The 22,338-nt window shown below is 35.5% G+C and overlaps 1 pseudogene; it reads right to left on the bottom strand.

Moving 5' to 3' along the window:
* LOC127557375 (ubiquitin-conjugating enzyme E2 D3-like) overlaps positions 1-9,223 on the bottom strand; it is a 36,349-nt pseudogene extending 27,126 nt beyond the window's left edge.
* Between the last annotated feature and the right edge of the window lie 13,115 nt (positions 9,224-22,338).

Below are 22,338 nucleotides of genomic sequence, written 5' to 3'. Positions count from 1 at the left end.
GACATAGAAAAATGTATTGTGTTTTCCAGCGACAGTGAGTTCAATTCAATGGGTGCTATACTAGGTTAAGGAAAGTACTATAAGATGAGGCTGAAAAACCTGTGTCACTTTAGAAGACCTGAAATGCTAGCCCAAGGAGTTTGGATTTTATTGTGGTGATGGTGGTTGTGACTAGGATGATGGTTGTTTATCTTTTATTCTCAGAAAGAACCAGTGAAATCATGAGGATGATATCTTGACTTGCTCAAGAATTGGATTTAAGTCAGGCATAGCGGCACAAAGTCAGAGTTCAAGGCAAGACACATCAAGACAACTAGTGACGGCCCAGGAGTTTTATTTTATATCATAAGCAATAGGGAGCTACTAAAGTGTTTTGAGCAGAAAAAATGGCCCACTTGCTCTGGACTTTAATGAGATGAATCAGTCACCAGTACGAAGGATGAACTGCAGTGGGGGAGAAAAATGGAAATGAGAAAATTGCTAAGGAAATTATTAGAATAGCCCTGGCAGGCAGTATGGGATGTGCCCAAACACTTGCTGCAGAGTTAAATTATTTTTAGTAGTTTTTTTTCTTCCAAATACATGTAAAGATAGTTTTCAATATTCATCCTTGCAAAACCTTGTGCTCCAAATTTTTCTCCCTCTCTCTCTTTCCCACCTCTCCTAGACAGTAAGCAATCTGATATAGGTTAAACATTTTCTTCTGAAGATATTTCCATATTTGTCATGCTGCACAAGAAATATCAGATCAAAAGGAAATAAAAACACAAGAAAGAAACAAACAAGCAAATAATAACAATAAAAAGGTGAAAATACTATTATGCTTTGATCTGCATTCAGTCTCTATGTTCTCTCTCTGGGTGTAGATGGCACTTTTCATCACAAATCTATTGGAATTGCCTTGAATTTGGGGGTACTCTAGGGTACTCTTGAATTTGAGAGTAGTCTTAAGGTCTTTCCATAACACTCATTCAGCAGTTAGTCATTAGAATTGTGCTTGATAGTAATGAGAAGTCTCATCTTTTGCCCTCTGGAATCCATCAGACTATTGAGTGAGAAATGCCGCATACATTAGAAATTAGGTACATAACTGTAAGGCAGCATTTGGTTTTCTGCCAAAATGTGTGATCCAGGATATTTAAAATTTCTTTGGGTTTATTATCACTATTTCTTTATCTTCATATTAGCTGTTTATCTATGGATCAAAAGAAATGTGTAGCTCAGAGTAAATCAAATAATCTCTGTGTATCTCAGTCTTCTCATCTATAAAATGGTATAATAACAGCACCTATCTCCGAGGATTATTGTGAAAATCAAATAAAATAATATTTAATTTTAAAAAAATAAAATAATGTTTGCAAAGAGCTTACAATAGTGTCTGGCACATAGTAGGCACTATATATTGTTTGCTGTTGAGTTCAGTTGTATCCAACGCTCTGTGATTCCATTTCAGCTTTTCCTTGGTAAAGACGTTGGAGCTGTTTGGCAACTCTTTCCCTAGCTTTTTTTATTGATGAGTGAGGCAAATAGAATTAAGTGCCTTGATCGAGTCATACAGCTTGTTTGCATCAGAGAATTGATTTTAATGCAGGTCCTCTTGATTGCAGGGCTAGTGCTTTATCCATTGCACAACCTAACTACCACAGGCTTTATATAAATATTAGCTTTTCTTAGTCCAGGCCCTCATTTTTAATCTGAAATACTTCAGTAGTATTATTATTAGCCTCCCTGCTTTAAGTCTTGCTTATTGGGGCAGATTCATCAACCTTCCTAGAGTACACATCATTCTATTGCTTCATAATCTTTAGAAGTTCCTTATTCTCTGCTAAATAAAATCCATATTCCTTAGTCTGGAAATCAGAGTGCTTTATTTATCCTTCAATTCTAGCTTCATATTTCCCCTATTATCTTTATTTTACAAGAAACTAGACATCTCAGTGTCTGCCATACATACATTTCCTTCTGTTCACGAAGTTTTATAGACCTAGAAATCCTTCTTCCCTCCTCAACTTTGTGTGTTGATACACTTCAAACCTCAGTTCATTCATCATCTCCTTAGGTTATGCAAGAAAACTATATAATTTATCCCATTTGAAAGTTCTACCTTTTATCAAGGTATATTACTTGAAATTCTAGCTGCTATTTCTTCACTAATTGTTTAATATTTAGTTTATTTTTATGGCTTATATTTATTTTATCAATCAATGTATTTCATAAGCACTTTGTTGTTCAGTCATTTTTCAGTTATGTCCAATTCTCTGTAATAATTAATTTCAGAAGAAAGGCATTGGGTGGATAAAGTTCCCAGCACGATTTTAGGGAGGAGTGAAATGGCTTCATATAGAAGGTGAAATTTTAGCTGAAATTTGAAAAAAGCCATTTGAGAAGGAAAATTATGCTAGGCAAGAGGGTTAGTCAGTGAAAATGCATAGAGTCAGGAGAGAGTGCAGTGAGTAAGCAACAATAAGGAGATCTGTGTCATTAGATCATATAGTTTCTGAAGGCAAGTAATGGGTAAGGAAAATGAAAAGATAAGAAGGGGTTAGGTTATAAAATGCACTAAAATTAAACAAAATACTTTATATTTAATGTTGGGAGTAATAAGGAGCCACTCAAGTTTATTGAATGAAAGAAGATGATATAGATTTCCATTTTAGGAAGAACAATTTGTTAGCTGAGTGAATGGCCTGGAGTAAGAGAGATTGTAGTCTGGTGGACCAACCAAAAAGCCTAATCTTGGTAAGTGCCTGCATCAGGCTAGTAACAATATCAGAGGCAAGAAGTAGTAGTAGTAGTAAAGATAGAAGTAATAGAAATTAGCAACTGATTCGATAAGGAAGGCTGGTGAGAGGGAAAAAGAGAAGATGATATCTATCTATCTAGATATATTCTGGATGACTAGAATAATATTAATACTCAAGATAATAGAAAATTTGGGTAGAGAAGAGAGTTTGAGGGAAAAGATAATGAGTTCAGTTGTAAACATGTGTAATTTGGATGTCCAGCAGTTAGTTGAAGATATAAACCTGGGGGTTAAGCCTTGATTACTAGATCTGAGAATCATTAGCATAGAGATAATCATTGATTCCATAGGAACTGCTCTTTGAGAATATGCACTTTAGCACTCATGACCGGAATAAAGATCCAGCAAAAGAGACTGAGAATAAATAGTCAGACAGAAAGGAGATCAGTGTCTTGAAAACCTAGAGAGAAGAGGATATCTAGAAGAAAAGGGCAATTAACAGTGTGAGTGTAGTGGAGATGTCAAAAAGTCTGAAGATTGAGAAAAAGCCATTAGATCTGGCACTTGAGAGGTGATTGGTAAGTTTGGAGAAAGCACATTAATTGAATGATTAGGTTGGAAGTCAATCTGTAGAGAATTTTGAAGAGAATGAGAAGAGAGTATTTGCAAACACCAATTGTAGGTGGCCTTGTCAAGGGATTTAGCTACCAAAGAGAAGATAGATATAGCAGGATAACTAGAATATATGGCCAGATCAAGGGAGAATTCTTTTTAAGGATAAGAGAGAAACAAACATATTTATAGAAATCAGGAAAGTCCTGGGTAGACAGGAAAAGACTAAAGATGAATGAGAATGTGAGGGATAATAGAGGGGACAATTTGCTTTTGTACATATTGTTTTCCCTGATGGAATAAAAAATCCTTGAGGGTGGGGATTGATGGTTTCATTTGTCTTTATATCTGAACCTTCTAGCAATAGTTCTTGTCATGCAATAGTACTTAATAAATGCTTAGTTGACCTTTCCTTATGATACTTTGCAATCCTCATATATGGTGAGTATATTTTCATTTGTACTTGAGTTATTAGAGTTTCTCTCTACTTGATTAGAAAGTCCATGGGGGCAGAGATCATATCTATTAAGAGGCTTGTAATGAGAAACAGTGTGATTTAACCGAAAAGTTATTGATCTTGGACTTAGAAAATCCAGGATTAATTCTTATTGTCCGTGTGATACTAGCAAGTCATTTAATCTATGCTTTCTCTTCTGCCAAATGGCATTCAGTGGAAAGGGAGTGTGTGTGTGTGTGTGTGTGTGTGTGTGTATGTGTGTGTGTGTATGATAGTATTTGTATTTCCTATATAATACGATGGTCCTTTTAAAAAGCAAACTACTTCTAAAGTTTTCTCTGGTATTTCTTTTTCATCCTCTCTAGTCTTCATGCTAGCTCATAGAAGTGGCTCAGTAAATGTTGAATAAATGAATCACGTCAGATTAACAGATATATTGTATATCTGCTTTAGATCCAGCTCTATGTCAGAAAATATGGGATATAATGGTATTTTAAATTTTCTGATCTGTTTACACAGCTTGCTTTGATTCTTGCAACAACTCTGAAAAGTTGATCTGAGTACCATTTCCATCTGGCAGATGAAGAAAATGGGTCCCAGAGTTGAAGTGAATTATCTAAAGTGACAGAATAAATGTTTTCAGTTGGATTCAAATCCAAGTCTTCCTAATGCTAGATCCTAGTTCTATGACATTCTGTTGCTTCTTCTTTCAAGATATTGTATGCTCTACCACAAAACCTCTGGGATCTATGAAGCAAAGGTAGCTTTTGTGTCTGTCCTTCTTCTGGTTGGACACTTCTAGAAACATAAACTCCCTCAAGAGATACTGTGCTGTTATTAGTAACAACTGGAGAGCTTGAGTCCTCTCATAGCCTGTCAATCACTCTCTAATTCTTGCAGCTCAGAATAATTAGGAAAATGACACAAACTCACCTGGGAATTAACATTTCTTCCTCACAGGCCTTCTTCTACCTCCCAGGTACTCTCTCTAGGAATTGTCTTTTTGTTAAGATTTGGGAAAATAAAGATGATGATCAATTATCCCTCAACCAGTGAAGATAATATAATGAGGAAACCTAGAAGTTGATAATGTTATCCAGTGGTTTCATTATAGCCACACAGGAGGTTTTCAGGATCGTGGCACAATCTCTCATTTTCCCTACCTTTGATTTTCAACTGATTCCTGGGCTGCAATTAAGTGACTTAAGGAAGACAATAAGTGGGAAAGAGGCCACATTACAAGTAGAGAAGAGGTTGAACACGTTATACTTTTAAGAAGAGGCTGGAAACATCATACCCATATAGCTTTGGAATGGGGCTAGGGATGAAAGGAGATTATAAAGCAATGGTGGTGGTGGGAATTCTGTGGCTAGCTTTTGTATAAGTAGCAATATTTGTGTGTGTGTTTTTTTCTTTTCCTATTTTGTATTCAAATTTAAAATAAATCTTAAGCTTATTTAAAGCTTGTTTTTTGGGGAGGACTTCTTGCCTTGGTCTTGGGGGAATCTATATCTTTCCTTGCCTCTGAGAAGTCTCTGATTTAATAAGGTATTTTTTTTTTCTTTTTCTTTCTAAAAGGATGGAGAGAGTTAAGATTTTGGGTAAAACCTGGCAGTGCATTTGATGTGACTATTTTAAGGCTTTTGGAATTTGGAAACCTGAACAGGGTTTTTACAGTCTGTTTGATGAGCTGTTTTCTTTCTGTTTTCCACCCAGTTTGGGTCTTTGATGGTTTTAATTCTCAGACTCTGGTTTCCCATTCTAATAAGGCAGGTTTGAAAAAAACACTCTCATTTGATTGACTTTAGCAGTTTCTAGGAGGGGATCAGGGATAGTCTGAACTGTCAGGTATCAAATGAAGTCTGTTCACCAAGTAACCAGGATTCTGTTATGCATTCAATATCTAAGATTTGCAGAGAAAAAACAGAGCAAGTGAAACATTCTTTGTAAAAGAAGCAATTTTCTTAAAATTTGTGTCTTTCCTCTTTGTCTAGTGTTGCATTAATAGGGAGACTCCAACATATTCAGCTGCTGATTTTAATCATTGAGTCAACTCTTTATCAAGTGGATGGATTATTTAACCGATAGGAGCCCCTGAACATCAGCACCGTCCTAGTTGCTATAAGAGATTAGACTCACAGAGTCTCAGAGTTGGAAGAAGCATCCTATATTTGAAAAGAAAACTCTACATCATTTCTCACCCTCAGCCATCATTTAGAATGGACAATTGCCCCAAGGTAAAACTGCCTTACCAGTGCTGTAACTTAAGAATTTTAACTTCAACTTGGCTATTAACTCACTGAGCAACCTGGGGCAATTAACTTCTTTTTCTAAGCCTCAGTTTCCTTATGTGTAAAGTGAGAAGGTTGGACAGGGTCTTAAAGAAAATCCCTCTCAACCTTTAACATTCTATGATCCTATAATTCCTAAGAAGTTAATGTACATATTCTCCTGAATAATAATAATAATAGTATTTATCTAGCCTTTAAGTTTTGCATAATGCTTTGCATAAATGTTTCAAAGGAATCAAACTAAAATGGTAACTGAAATGTATAATTTCTGATCATTTATAGACAATGGCAATTAGGAATATAGATAGAGGATCAAAACAGAATGATAAATGGCTTGATTTTTAATTGACCTTATTTATTGGTATAAAACAGGGGGGAAGTATACTTTAATTCACCTTTGATGAATCCTTTTTTAGATAGTGAATGTGTTCCACAGCATCAAAAACTAATTTCTAATATTGTTCGGTTTTCAAATAATAAATTCCAAGGACAAAATGCTATATTTTGATGTTATTTTGAAAACAGACTGTATGTGATCAAGAATGATTAACTGTATGAAAAGAAATGCAGTTAATTTGTTCCAGTCTGATTCAAAGTGATAGATGTGAGGATTTAAAAATATATATTTTATTTAAATTTGAAGATTTATACCTCATTGTGAAGTATTACTATATAAGGATATGAACAGAGCATAGCTGATCACAGTTTAGAGCTGACCAATCTACCAAGGAAATATTGATCAGCAAACATAGAGGTTGATTTAGAAAATCAATAATCTGCCCCATCCTATTTTCTTCTACTAAGATTAAAGGATTTTCAAACAGAAAGGAGCCTTATCAATGGAGGGAGGGGGAGAGGAAAGAGAGAGACTCAATGAAACACAAAGACAGAGCAGAGATGACAGAGATAGAGAGAGAGTGACAATGGAGACAGATACAAAGACAATGTCTCAAAAAGAGGAAAGAACAGGGACTTGTCCATGGTTATACATGGTTAAAAGTAGCAGAATGAGGATTTAAGTTCAGAACCTCTGAGTCAAAATCCATTGCTCACAAAGTGGATAGCATAGTGCCTTGGTCTGATTTTTTGATTGATTAGAGAGACAATAAAGAATTGTGCACTGGAAAGAACACTGGATTTGATGGATCAAAAAGCATTTAGTGCTTATTATGGGCCAGGTTCTATACTAAATTTTGGATTTGGAATCAGAATACTTGGGATTGAATCTTGTCTTGGCTACTTACTAACTCTCGGATCTTGATAAATTGCTTCTATTCTGGACCTCAGTTTCCTATTGTGTGAAAAACACAACAAGGAACCAGGGAGTGATATGAAGATTAAATAAGACACAGTTCTCTTTCTATGACCTGCCCTCCCTCCCACTCCACCCCCATCTAGAAGGAAAATATATAAGTCACAAGAACAATTAGTTCAATTTGATTGGAGACTGAAGCACCAAGAACAGAATACTGAGAGACAGACTGAATAGATAAAGTGGGATTAAATTATAGAGGCCCTTTCCTTGCCATTGTAATGTTTTTTTTATTATTATTATTTTAAATTTGAATACAAAATAGGAAAAGAATAAAAATACAAACATTGCCATTTATACAGTAGATCATGAGAGGATTCAAAATATAAAGCAATACATTTCCATTTCAAGAAAGCCTAAATAATAATACTTCCTATTATGTTCAGAGCTGTCCATCTTTTCTTTGCTTTCTTGTGGGTTTTCTTTTGTTCTCTGCTGTACACTTTTTTATATTATTCTATTTTTTCCCCTTCCTCCTCCTACCTCTTCTCAGAAGGTTACAATTAAATGCAGATATATATTTTTTATAAATATATACATTGTAATGTTTTTTTTAAAAGACTCTGGATATAATCTGTCTTTTCATTCTTATTTTCTCTCTTCTTGGCTTGGCCTAGAGAAGAGCTTCTTAAACTTTTTTCTACTCACCACCCATCTTCAGCTGAGAAATTTTTATGTGACCCTAGGTATATAGGCATATAAAATAGATGTAAAAATCAAACATTGTGATAGTAAATCATAATTTCATGATCCCAACAATCAGCTATAAGGCCTATATGGAAACCCACAGTTTAAAAAGCTGGAGTGTAGAAGATTAAGGGTTTTTAATCTAGGATGCATAGTAAGCACCTAAGGATAGATTTCAGGAAGTCCACAGACATGTATTTTTTTCCTTACTATACTGATAACTGTATTTAAATATGATTTGTTTCCTTTATATATATGTAATCACATATATATATAATTTACCTCGTATTTATATATATTCATATATACATATGTGTATTATATATAAAACAATCATATTTATCACATATAAGTAGTTTCCTTAGTAAGCATAGGAATAATCATAAACATACACATATATTTACAAAGCAACACACATTACAATACATATTTCCTTTGTAATTGTACAATATATGTTACTTTGTAAATATATACACATTATATATATGATTATATCTACAATTGCAAAGGAAAGTACTCATATATCATGTAGTGAGTTTAAAAGCATTATTAGTATTTTTGAGAAGGGATCCAAAAACTATGGGTCTATAATACATATACATACACAAACAAAGTTAAGGCTTTCTGTTTTGGAACATTTATTTGCTTTCCTTAATATTTTCTCAGGCATACTTTCCCCATGGCTCTCTTGTAGAGACTGCTCCCAACCATGATTCATGAGAAAGACTTACCCAATTTAATATAATGCCAATTAGTAAGAATCATTGCAATGTGGCTTTTGTATGAAGAAATAGCATGTTTGATGACATTCTCTAGGCTTGATGCAGTTTTCACTCTTCTATCTAATAGTGTCGATCATTGTAGGGCTTCAGGCTGAGCTTAATAGGAAAATCAGAGATTTCTTCATTGGGGCTCAATATTTCCTAAGAAAGATGACTAACACTGTCACAGATTCTCTTGAATGTTTTATTAAATATGAGAATATTGGAATATGAGAAGGCTAGAGAGTTGTGGGGCAGAGTGGGGGAGGCAGGAGGAGCAGCTGCCAAGGATCTACCTGCAGGTGGAACTACCTGCAAGGGCTGGCAGGACTTCTTGATTGGTGTTAAGAACATGCCCATTATGCCGCTGATTACAGAGCAGTTAGATCTTGAATATAACAGGAAGCTTTACTTAAAGATTTATTACATGTCAAACACAAAGCTAAGAGCTGGGGATATAAGACAAAATTATAATTGCCCCTTTTCTGAAGGGTTTTATATTCTATTGTTAGAAACAATTTGTACAAATAAATATAAAATTATTTCAGAGGTGTGGGGCACTAGCATCTGGAGGAATAGGAAAGGCCTCATAACAGAAGGCACTTGGTTCAGGCTTCAAAGGAAACTAGGAATTTTAAGAGACAAATCAGAATATAGGGCATTCTGGGAATGGAACCTTTTCAAAGGCAGGGAAGTGGGAGTTGAGAAATAGAGTCAAGCAAGAACTGAAAGGTTCTTTTCAACAAGATAAACAAAGTAATTAGTAGAGTTGTTTTTATCTTTCACACAAAGCTAATAAATGTCATTTGAGCTGATGGATGGTTTGATCCTCTAGGATTACAAAGCTATTGGTGAGAATAAGCAAAAGGACAATCTGGCTCACAGGTATATATATCTCTAGACAAGGATAAAGGAAAAAGGAAAGCTCTCTCTCCAGTCAACCTCTTTTAATATGCAAATATCCTCTTATTTTGGGATGGGGAGGAGGAGATGGGGAATACAGTACAGGAGTCTATATTATAGAATCAGGAAGATGAGTCTTCCAGCTTTATGATTCTGTTCAAGGCACTTAACCCTGTTTGCCTCAGTTTCCTCATCTGTAAAATGACCTGGAGAAGGAAATGATAAATCACTGCAGTGGGGGTAGTCACACAGTTGAGCATGACTGAGCAACAACAACAACCATTCTATCAGCCATTTTTTCTTTTGTGTCTGGGTTTTTTTTTTTTTTTGTTGTTGTTGTTTTGTTTTGTTTTTTTGACCTGCTAATTAATCCTTTAGTTGTGGGGGTGAGGGAGTAGCAGAAAAGACTGGTAAATTTTATTGTAGAAGAAGGCCAAAGGGCAGGTCAGGAGAGTGAGATAGCACCTGAAAAGGTCGAGGTAGATGCTTATATATTCTCTTTTCCCTGAAAGAGGAGGAAGAACATGGAGACCATAAAGAATAACAAACTTTTGACTATTTCATTTGAGATATATAATTGCTGCACATCAATGCAATTTTTAGTATACACATTTATTGATACTTTTAAACGTTTTCTGTTACTGTCATTGTCTCATAGGTGACAAAGTGGATAGAATGTTGGACATGGAGTCACTTAATAGTTGTGTGATCCTGGCCAATTCACTTAGTTTCTCAGTTTCCTCATTTCTGAAATGGAATTATGGCAATGATGACATAAGTAGATTACATATGCAAAATTATGTGTTTTTTAAATCTCACAACACTATATAAATGGTAACTATATTATTTTTATTATTATTGATGCTGTTATTATATCTTATCCCCCATTCTACCACAATAAAGCCCTCCTTGGCATTTGTATTCTTTGTACTTAGCACAGGGCCCATAACAGATCACGCCTTAATAAATGCTAATTAACTGACTACCAAAAAAAGTTAAACTTAATAATCAACTCAGAGCTTGACCTGGTAATGGCTTCATTCTACATCTCATACATCATGGTATATTTCACCAAAAGTCCTCTGGAATCAAGATAACCAAAGGTATTTTTGTCATAGTATGTATGTTTCTTTACTTAGCTTACTAATAATTGAGCTGCTGACCCTAGACTTACACATTTGCAAAGTACTTCAGCCCATTTTGTTCTTCCTACAATAAAACTGTTATCTTTAACCTTGCTAGGCAAGCCAGGTACCATTTTTGTGCAGGCCTTGTCTGTTGGAAATAGCATGTCTTCTTTCATCTCTCAGAGTCAGAATTAATCTAGAGACCTAGGCTGGTGACAATATACATTATGTCACATGTATAATACCCGTTACACTTCTAACTTCATTAGAAGAGGGTTGGTGATATGTTTTTGATATTTAGTGTCCTGCTCCTTTACATTTATAAAGATATATTGAAACTACCCTGGAAATCCTGAATTGGAGTAGCAGAGAGTCTGAGAGTTGAGTGAGGCTATGAAAATTCTGGTGGCACACAAAGGTATGTGGGACTCAGAAAGGGAAGTGGAAACTTTGCTTTTTTTTTTTTTTTTTTTTTTTTTTTTTTTTTTTTTTTTTAATAATTTGGCCTGGAAAAAAGTATTAACTAGAACTGAGGCAATTTAGATATCTTCCCTAATCTTTGTCCTATAGAACTATGAAGATTGAATGTCCAAACCTTTCAAAGAGGGGTAATTCAACTCATTTACCTATATTTCTGCTCAGCCTGTCAAACAGAAAACAGGAAGTCATTTTCCCAAGATGATTCACTGAAGCAGTGAGTAGAGAAATGAGTTGTTTATTTCTTCCTCGTGGTTACAAGAGTTGTGACATAATTATGGGGATGTCAAGAAGCTGGGATTCAAGTTCATGTGTCATGCAGAGAGATAATGTGGGATAATTGTCTAACCTAAAGAACCACTCCTCGGTTTAGAGAGGCTGGGGAATTGTCCTCACCGTTTTAGTTTTTCAAGAATGGACCCATACTCTTAACTAAGGATATTCCTAGGGATTCTGAGAGGGCTGAGGGACTGAGAGGGAAACTATATTTTCTTTTTTCACCATCTTGGGCTCATTAAGTCTCCACTATGGTATTCTGGGGACAATTTTTTTAAACTATTAGATTTGGGCTCTTGTCTAGATTTTTCTAAAGAGGATATAGAACCATATTTAATATACTATATAAGTGGAGAATGGTGCAGATAGGTAATTCTAAGACAAAAGACTCATGGTACATATTGACAGAACGTCTTTAAACAGAATTTGAGAACTAAAAATTATGGTTATACTGTACCTGAGAAGATGATAATTGAACTCTATCAGAATGTAAAGCAGCTTGAAGATTGCTAATTATAATGGCCATTTACATTTCATCTCACTTTTACATTGTCCAACAATTTCTAGGCCATCTTTAGGTTAAACAAGCCAGACTTGGGACCTCTTGCTGGTGGTCATTTTCTCTAAGTATGATGGAATTGTTGAGTCTCTTTTTTTGCTGCCAGGAAGCTATAACTTGAAAAGATCTAGGACCTTTCTCAGTAAGATCACCTCCAAGTCTGGACATGTCCATCTGTAGAAAGAAATTCATTTGCCTAATATTAGGAAACACCAAACACAGCACAGTCTTGGGCTAGACTAGGGAGAACATGAGATTTGGCTATCATGTGCTTATAAACATGTGACAGCAAGGAAGGAGACTTGGGTTACCTGCATCTCTCCCACCTCTCCCCTGAAGTGGCTGGAAGCAGTCCTGACAGTTTGCACAGTTCATATTCACGTAATCATTAGTTTTTCCTGCTCAGTGTCCATGAGGGGGACTCTTTGTAATCTCCAAGTGCAAACCCTTCAGAACAGAATCACAGATGGGTAGAAGGAGGTCCCAAAGCTCCTGTGTAGTCCCCAGACCAAGAAGATCCATTATGAACATGTCCCATGGGAGAAGACAAAAAGAATTGACTTCCTAGTGGGTTTTTGGATCCTAGATCTGCCATTAATCTGTTGCATAACTTTGGGTAAATCATCCTCCTGTACCTCATGTTCCTTGTCCAACAAATGACAGTGTTGTACTAACTGATCTCTAAGGCCCATCAAGGGCCAAATATTCTTTATTTTAGGGTTCTGTTTTGTGAGTAGAGGTATTCCAAGGCCTCTTTTAATTCCACTGTTTTATGACTCGATTTCTATACCAAAAGCAGAATTAGAGAACATGTCTGGGTCTCTCATGAATTCCATTAAATGACAATTACAATTATCTCCTGTTTGTAGAAACTGGGTTATTTATAGCTCATCAACAGAGAATGAATGTGCACAAAGACCCAGTTCCAGGATGAAAAGCATGAACTAGGCAATTCTCTTTAATATCAATCACCCTCCCTTTTCCTTTCTGAGCTGAACTTTGGTCACTGCTTCCTCTAACTCCCAGAGAGACATATTAATTCTCTCCCTGTCATATCAGACCCTAACACCATCATTACTGTGTATCTCTCCTGTCTCTGCTGATTTCTTTAGGGGGCAGGTGAGAAGACTCAGAGGAAACCAAATATATCCAGGAAGTATACTTGAAACAATGTAGCTCTTATCTTATTAAAGACTTTACTCAAACACCTTGGATCCCAGAACTCAGTGATTTCCTCTCAGGCTGGCACTCACAGAACCTGGAGCTGTGAGCCAATTAAGTGCAGCGGTAACTTAGCACAAGGGAACACTTCCTGCCTCTGTTATTGGATTTATCTCACTTTAAACCCAGACTGATGAAAAGTCAAATAAGCTAGCTAAGTCTCTTTAAAGTAAATGGTCAGGCATTTCAATAAAAACTGGCATCTGTGTGAAGACAGACTGCCAGTCTTGGCCTGGTCCAGCACAACACAGAAAATCAGAATGTGGAAAGCCTGGGTTTCAGGACTAAAGGCCATGCTTTACTTTGTAAGCAGTACAGACAGACAGGAAATCAGGTATAGGTATTCTAGTTCTGCTCAAAGCACAGAGATTCTTTATTAACATTTAGCCTAGGCAATCTAGGAGAATGAAAAAAAGGATTAGAGTTGGAGCCAGAAGACTTGGGTCTCAATTCTATCCTCTGACTTTACTGGCTGTGTGGCAAAATATTTAACCTCAGAATATCTTGTATACATCTATATATTGGGCCTATGTCAAAGCAATGTGATACAGTGAAGAGTATGTTGGACTTGGAGCTAATAAGAACTAGAGTTCCAATGCCATCTCTGAAACTTACTAGCATGGAGACAGTGTGTTCCTTAGGAAAGAAAAATGGTTCTGAAATCATAGGATTTGATTCAAATAACACCTCTGACAATTACTCTCAGTGTGCAAATCACTCTCCCCTCCTTTATCCTCAGTTTCCCTATCTGTAAAACAAAGATATTGAACTAGATGGCCTATGAAGTCCCCTTTTTAGCTCATATGATCTTATGACCTTGGAAAAACTGACCCCTATGTATTCTCAGGTAAATTCATAGGACTTTCACTAAGCAATCTTATCTGTTAATTAGAGGGCAATCTTTTGTTATTATTGAATTCAGAATAAGTAAGATAATTTTCTTTTCTAGTGTTATTTTTCTTTAAAAAGTTGTTGTCTTCTCTTTACCAAAAGTACCAATTTGAGTGATAAAACCCTACTAAGCCAGAATTAGCACAGGGCAGTTAGGAGTTTGACCTAGGTGATGATATAGATATGATAAAGAGTTGGGCTAGGAGAACAAGCTCTTCTACCCTAACCCTGGCCTTCCAGTTTCTCAGCTTTGGTAAGCCCAATGAATTCTGTCTTCATTCTCCCTTAGCCAAGTAAAAAGAGAGTCCGTAATTTAGATGGCCTTTCTTCAATCTCCTCAAGAGAATTTGTCCCAGGTGCTGAAATTCCTAGGTACATCTGTGATTTGGGACTAATACTGCCTCTTGAGGGAAAAACTCCTCGGAAGTAGGTAAACAGGCATTCTTCTTGTTATGACCACTGCCATCTAGTGGCAGACGTTTAAAGGCTTGTTACTTGCTTTTCAAAGAGAATATGGATAATCAAAGCCCTAAGGATTCAGGGAATTCATTAACAACAACTGTATCCAGATGTTAGAAAGTGCTTTCATTTCCCCATCTCAGCCAGCTGTTGTTTTCCCTAGAACAAGTAAGAAATAATCGGGACCTTGGTAACCAGAAACACTAGAGTCCATCTCGGTGGCAGAATTAGCAGTAGCAATAGTGACCTTATCAGGAAGCCCAGAAAGGCAAGTCTGGAAGGGGACAATGGAAGGATGTGCCAAACAGGCATGACAGTAAACAGTGGCAGTAGCCAAAGACAGTAAGCAGAGCTCCAGGATGTCATTTTGAGGGATGTTTGGCAATGAACACAGCTGTCCCATAAAATTGTGTCTGGGGGAAAAAAAAATTGTGTCTGGGAAGTGACAATAGTGACCAGTGGTTGGTGACAAGATTTCATAGCAACCGAGTCACATTTCTACAGTGCTTTAATTTTACAAAAATCTTCCATCACAGCAACTCTAAGAAGAAGATAACGCGAGTATGATTATCTCCATTTTAGGGATGAGAGAAATTGAGTCTTAGAGTTGTTAAAGGAATATGTCCACTGCTTATAGAAGTGGCAACTGAACCCAGGTCTTCTGACTTCATATTCCATGTTCTTTCCACCATAACTGTCAGTGGATGGGGGAGTAGTTAAGGGGTCAAGTCAGGGATGGGACTTGGGGTACCAAGATAAGGACAAAAATAGCATGATGGTAAGTATTATTTGTAATGGCTCAATCAACTAACAATGAGTAAGTCATGTCTACTGTGCTACGACCTATATGTACATAGGTATTAGGCTATGAATTAGACATATAAAGATAACAGAAAAATAGTTCTCTCCCTCTGAGAATTTCATCTTCTTTTTAAAAAAAATTCATGTTTATTTTATTTTTAATTTATAGAATAAAGCAAGTATTTCCATAGTAAAATATAATAAAAAGATTACACATGAAATAGCAAATCTATTGTATGCAAATTTCCATTTCTTTTTAACGTTATCATGTTATTTTTTTTCTTTCCTCCTCCCTCCTATGCCTTAGAGATTGGATAATTGTAAAGATGGTGCCATCCAACACCCATATTTTAAATAGGAGGAAATAAAGGGGCAAAAGAGAGCATAACTTAATTAAAATCACATAAGTAGTTCAGTATCAGACCCAAGATTCATTACAAGTCTTTTCTCTACTGTTATTTAACTATGCTCATGGGAGAAATATGCTCTCTTGTTATCTAACTGGCTCATGGGAGGAATATCCCAGGAATCAATGGAGAAGAAGATAGAACATTAGGATCAAGTTTTCTTAGATAGCTGAGGGTAATATAGGGCGAATATGTCCAAAATCTAGAAAATCAGGCAGGTACCACACTATAAAGTACAAAACAAGAGACTAGTTACTGAGATTAGAATCTGAAGTTGGTGTGTTGATGAACTATCCAAGGATGGTTCCAAGTGTCCTTACTCTTTCTTTCTCTGATCCTGGTTAAGTAGTTGTAGCTTTGCCAGCTAAAGAAATGAACAAACCAAATATTGATGCATTTACCAATCCCTGAGTTTTGTATATCTGCATGTATTTTTTTTCTCGTGGTATCCATATTTAATCTGTGGATTTTCAATACTCCCACCTGGCTCTTATTTGATGTTTTTCCTTACTTTTCACATTTTAACTCTTAGTGAACTTACCACTCAGTTACTAACCATTGAACCATCTTTGAAACCTTATTCTTTATGTTCCTCTAGTACCTACTTTGGCTTATTCAACTTGGACTACTCTCTTGAAATGAAAAATTTATCTCCAAGTCAAAGAGGTTAATGATGATGGTAATTATAATGATAATGATGTCAATAATAATGGCTAATACTTTAAAGCTGACAAAGAACTTTACAATTATCTTATTTTTACAACAATGCTGGTAGATAGTTGCTATTATTATCTCCATTTTACATATGAGGAAACTGATCAGACAAATGCTAAGTAATTTTCTGAGAATCACATAAATAGCATGTCTGCTGCTAAATTTGAACTCAGATCTTAGTGATTCCTTGTCCAGACCTCTGTCTCCTTCAATCTCACTTGTACCATCTATATTCCATTTTGTCATGGACGCTGCATTTTTCTTGCTCTTTTGAAAAAAGAGGTAAATATTTTTAAAATTATATATATTTTTATTTTCAAAATATATACATGGATAATTTTTGACATTTACCCCTACAAAATACCGTATTTTAATTTTTTCCCCTCCCTTTCCCCCACTTCCCCAGTTGGCAACTGATCCAATATATTAAACATGTGCAATTCCTCTCTCTATATTTCCACAAATATCATGCTGCACAAGAAAGATAAGATCCAAAAGAAACAAAATGAGAAAGAAAGCAAAATGCACGTAAACAACAACAAAAAGGGTGAAAATACAATGCTGTGGTCCACATTCAGTTCCCACCCAGTCTTCTCACTGGATACAAATGGTTTTCTTCATCACAAGACTATTGAACTGATCTGAATCAATGTAAATGTTTTTAAAGACATCTCTGACATAATCTATGTTATTTTTGGAAAAAATCCCAAGTATGGTGTGATAAAGCTCAATCAAGGCACGGTGAAGAGGATTTCACTTCAGTCTGATTTAGCTAAACAAAAAGAAAGTGGGAAGGAATCTTCTTTTTAGTTTTATTACTTCATTGGTAATGATGAAAGTAATAATGATTGAATGCTTCAAGGAGTGAGGAATATTTTGGCTTTGGCCTGACCCTAATACAGGTCAGGAATGTACCATCTTCATGAAGATCTAGGGTAATGGTATGGGATTTTGTGAAAAACTTCCATGAACTAACTAATTCTGGAATGTTTAGGAGGAATAGCCCAGGGCTGGGCTGGGATTAGGAAAAACTAATAAGGCTCTCCCTATGAAACAACATGGAGAGCAGAAAGGATGAAGTTGGTTTCAAGCAATGCCCTAGGATTAAATATTGTCTTATTGGATGATGATGGACAAGGAAATTTCACACTCTGAACTTCATTATCTGAAAAATAGGGCTTCACCCAGAGTTCCCCCACTATCTGCAGCCCTCTACAAGTCTACAGGGTGGTTATGAAGAAAACATTTCAATAGCACCAAAGTATTATATGGCTATAAATTAACTCTCCATGGCTAAGAAAGCTGAGCTAGAAGAAAAGTAAATATAATTGAATCAGCAAGATTTATGCATAGTTATGTCCATTAGAATATAATGAATAGGGTTTCATAAGCCCTCAGGGAAAGATATATTGGTTTCAAGGATTCATCTCAAGTAGATCATTTTCTTTTCTGAGACCTTTTCTTTAGCCCATTTATGACTAAAATCCCTGTTTCTGCCAATTTCCAAACTTTTTTTGTCCCTTATTCTAATCCTGAGGCAGCTAGAAGGTATAGTAGATAGAATTCTGGGATGAGTCTTCCTGAGTTCAAATGTGGCCTTATATACTTACTAGTTGTGTGAGCCTGGGCAAGTCACTTATCTATTTCCTTCAGTTTCCTCATGTATAAAGTGACCTGGAGAAGGAAATGGCAAACCATTCTAGTATCTTTGCCATGAAATCCCCAAAAGGGGTTATGAAAAGTCAAATATGACTGAAAATGAATGAACAACTAATCCTAATGCTAATCAGGTGAGCCTCATTTAATGACAAAGTTACACAAAATTCCAGATCTTGAAAGCGGAGAGATAATCAGACTAAAAAAGAAATCCAACATATGGTTCCTCTCATGACAAATGTAACCAGAGCATTTAAAATCAATTTTTTTTTTAAAGACAAGCATCAGAGATTATAGGGATCTTTCCACCCAATTTATAATACAAGCTTACTCAATATGAGAAACTGCATTCTGCTGAGGTGATCATTTATTCCTTTCATTGGTTAGTATAATAGAAGGAATAGAACAGTAGGGAGCATGATAGAAAAGAGCTTGGGCCATGACTCTTCAACATACAGAAGTTTCTTCTGGGGTTCCTTTTGTAGCATCAAAGCTATTAGAAATATCTAAATTATGGAATCTCATTATTATAGTGGATTTCTGAGGAATTCCAGCACAGTGGTGTCAAACTCAAGTAGAAATGGATGCCTGAATGTTCACATATTGTATTGGAAAAGTACAAATTAACACTAACTCTGCAGCATTTTATTTTTATTTGCTTTGTTAAACAATCCCCATTATGTTTTAACCTGATTACAGGCAATAGCAAATTCTGTAATTCGTCAGTGGTTCTATGAGTCTGATATCTCTGATCTAATCTACCCCATTGATGAGAAAAAAATCATCTTGACCACATGCCTGAGAAGTCATTACCCTGTCCTTGGAAAAATGGGGAGAATCTAATTGTATCACATGCTGAAGCAGCATTCCATTCCATTTCTGGAACCCTCTAATTAGATTATAAGAAAGCAGCTGCAAGAATCCTTGGAGTCCCTATAGATTCACAATTTAGAATTAGAGGGGACTTACTAGTTATTTCAAAACCCTCATTTTTATATATGAGAAAACTAAAGCCAAGGATATGAAGAATTTCACCCAAGATTATACAAAATTAGGATTTGAACTCTTCTTCTCCAAATCCAGCTTTCTTCCCTTAACAATATACTAATAATTAGTATTGTTTTACATAACATTCTATAATTTTTTCTTTGAATAAATCAAAATTTGCTACTTTTCAATTTCATTAGTTCACTAGTTCTAACACTTCTCTCTGGTCCAAGCAGAACATGGCTAATTCTTGAACATGAAAACTTTTTTGTAAATAGAAGACAACCATCAGGGTTACCATAGGATCACTGAGATCCTAGTGTTATCAATCTAGATCTGTTAGGAATTTTAGAGGTCCTTTAGTTCAATGCCCTTATCTTACAGTTAAAGAAATTGAGACTGAGGGTCAGATGATTGCATCTGAATTTCTACCATTATTTCTACCAATAAAAGGGGGAAAAAAGAAAGATAAAACTACTGTAGACAGAATTAATAGAAACATTGTATTGAGAAGTTAGGAAATAAGATAGCACTTGTACTCTGACTTGGTCAGATAGACCACATCCAGAATATCATATTTCATTCTGGATGGAAGTTTTTTTAGCAAAGACATTGACAAACTGTAACTTGTCTAGAAGAGGGCAACTAGGACTAGAGGCCATGAATTATAATGATCTAGTTAAAGGAACTAGGAATTGTTGAGCCCTGAGAAGAAGGAAACAGTTTGGAGGACTATAAATAATAACAGTTGCTTTCAAATATTTGAAAGGTAAATTTTGACTGAAAGAGGAATTTGCTCTGTTTGATTCCAGAGAGAAGAACTAGGAATAGTGTTGTGGAAATTATGAAAGTTTGGGCTTGATGTGAAGGAAAAAAATCAAACAAAATAAAAGCAAAAAAGCTAATCTGAAAAGGCTTTCATAAGCTAATAGGTTTCCCTTCACTAGTGGTCTTTAAGTGGAAAGTAGATAACTATTTGTTCAAGATAATATATAGGGGATTACTGTCAACGAAGAGTTAATGGATGATTTGGAAGTCTTTTTTCTATTTCTCTTAAATATAAGACACTCTACCAGGCATTATGGGAAGCAAAAAGATGAATAAATTAAGTCATCCACAAACTTACAATATAGTGAAGATGAAATTTATACTAAAGTAAGTTTAACATATTACTCAACTCAAATAAATTTGTGATCTCATCAATTAGGGAACTGCTACTAGTGAAGTAAATCATTGTCCACATATACATACACATTCTATGTAACTGTCCTCCAAAGGTATATGCAGAGATTCCACTCAACAAGCTAGAGGTTCTCTTTCTCTCTTCCAATGTCTCAAGAATGCTAGTGGTACAGTTTGAACTTGTCATCCCCCATTCTTACTATATGACTGATTCATTTTCTTTTTCTCCCATGCAATTCCTTGATAATATCTCTGCTTTTTTCTCTTCCTAAGAATTTGTTATAGGTTATGTTATAGTTTATTCACATCCACTCTAGACCACATCAGTGCATTTCTGTGTAATGGAATATTTTGTTCTACCTAGGAGAATAATTTTCTGTAATCAATAAACAAAAAGTACAATAGGATTTTGCATACTCTATATCTTTGTCAGTTGAAAAATGGTAACATTTCTGAAAGTCTGCTTATTTCTGACTAATGATAGACAGATTTTTAAAAAAACATTTGTTAAGCACTTATTATATATTAGGCACTTTGCTAAGCTTTGAGCATGCAAAGAAAAGCAAAAAGAATGTCTCTGCTTTCAAGGAATGAGAAAAGATAACATAAAAAGGGGAACAAGGGAACGGAGTAGCAACAAAGTGTTTCTGTGCTTCTTCATGGTGTAGAGATGGTTAGTAAGTACAATGGAGGTCTTATTTCCAATAATTTTAGACAAAAACTCATCTATCACAGGTTTTGGTATCTTCATTTCCTTAAATACCCCGTAATTTGGTCTCTCTATGTCCTAACCAATATATCACCTCCAATATGGATCTCTTTATATACTAACTCCAATCTGGTTGCTTTTCCTGTTTTTGTATTTTCTAGTCTTGTTTCTACTATTTTTCCCTTTCTAAACACTTCAGGGTCTATAGCGTTAGAATTCAAGTATAGCAGTTTCACTTTTTTTTTTTTGAAAAAAATTAAGTATTTTAATAGTTTTTGCAAATCGTTTCAATGTAAAACAAGATACATGAAGTTGGGCTAATAGAGAAAACAAAAAGTATGGAAGAGAAGGAAGAAAGTATTTTTGGTTGAGTGCATCCTTCAGTGAAAAAAAAGGTGGTAGGATGAGGGAATTAAAAGAGTTGTTAGATCAGATATGTGAAACTTTACTTCTGAGCTGTGTGATTTTTGATAAATATATTCTCCTCTCTTGGTCTTAAATGTGATACTTGTAAAAGGAGGGAGTTGGATGAGATGATGTTTAGAGTCCCTTCCAAATCAGAGATTCTGTGCATTAATGATGGTTTGCTGTTACAAGGTAATATTTGGACTGCACTTGTAGAGGGTTGAAACTCTGAAAAAGGTGTGCTTGAATCAGACAACTGAGCACTTAAGGCTAATTACCTATTTGATATGAGATAATGACTTTATTAGCATATGTTTGGATAAATGGCTCTTCTCACAGTTTGGTGCTTACTGAAAGTTTGGTGTTAAGATAATCAGAGACAAGGATTTGAGAGCAGGCCAGAGAGTCACTTTGCAGCAGGATGAGGAGGAGAGAGCTGATGGCTTTGGACTGGAGAATCCAGGATTCTGCTTGACTGCTTCTTTCACTTCTTCCCCTAAAGACCAAGGACTTTGATTTATCCTGACTCTGGCTGACCCCGAGGTCCTCCAAAGAGCTAGTCCGTAATTTACATGCACCTTAAAAGATGAATATGGTTTCAACAGGTTACAGTGTTGGAAAAGAGATTATTCTGAACCAGAGAATATAATAAACACAAGTGCAATCATGGCAGAAAAGCAAAGGGTGTAAATTTATGTATT

The sequence above is a fragment of the Antechinus flavipes genome, chromosome 3, assembly GCF_016432865.1.
Source record: "Antechinus flavipes isolate AdamAnt ecotype Samford, QLD, Australia chromosome 3, AdamAnt_v2, whole genome shotgun sequence".
Taxonomy (NCBI): Eukaryota; Metazoa; Chordata; class Mammalia; order Dasyuromorphia; family Dasyuridae; genus Antechinus; species Antechinus flavipes.
This window is presented reverse-complemented; position numbering and strand designations above follow the sequence as displayed.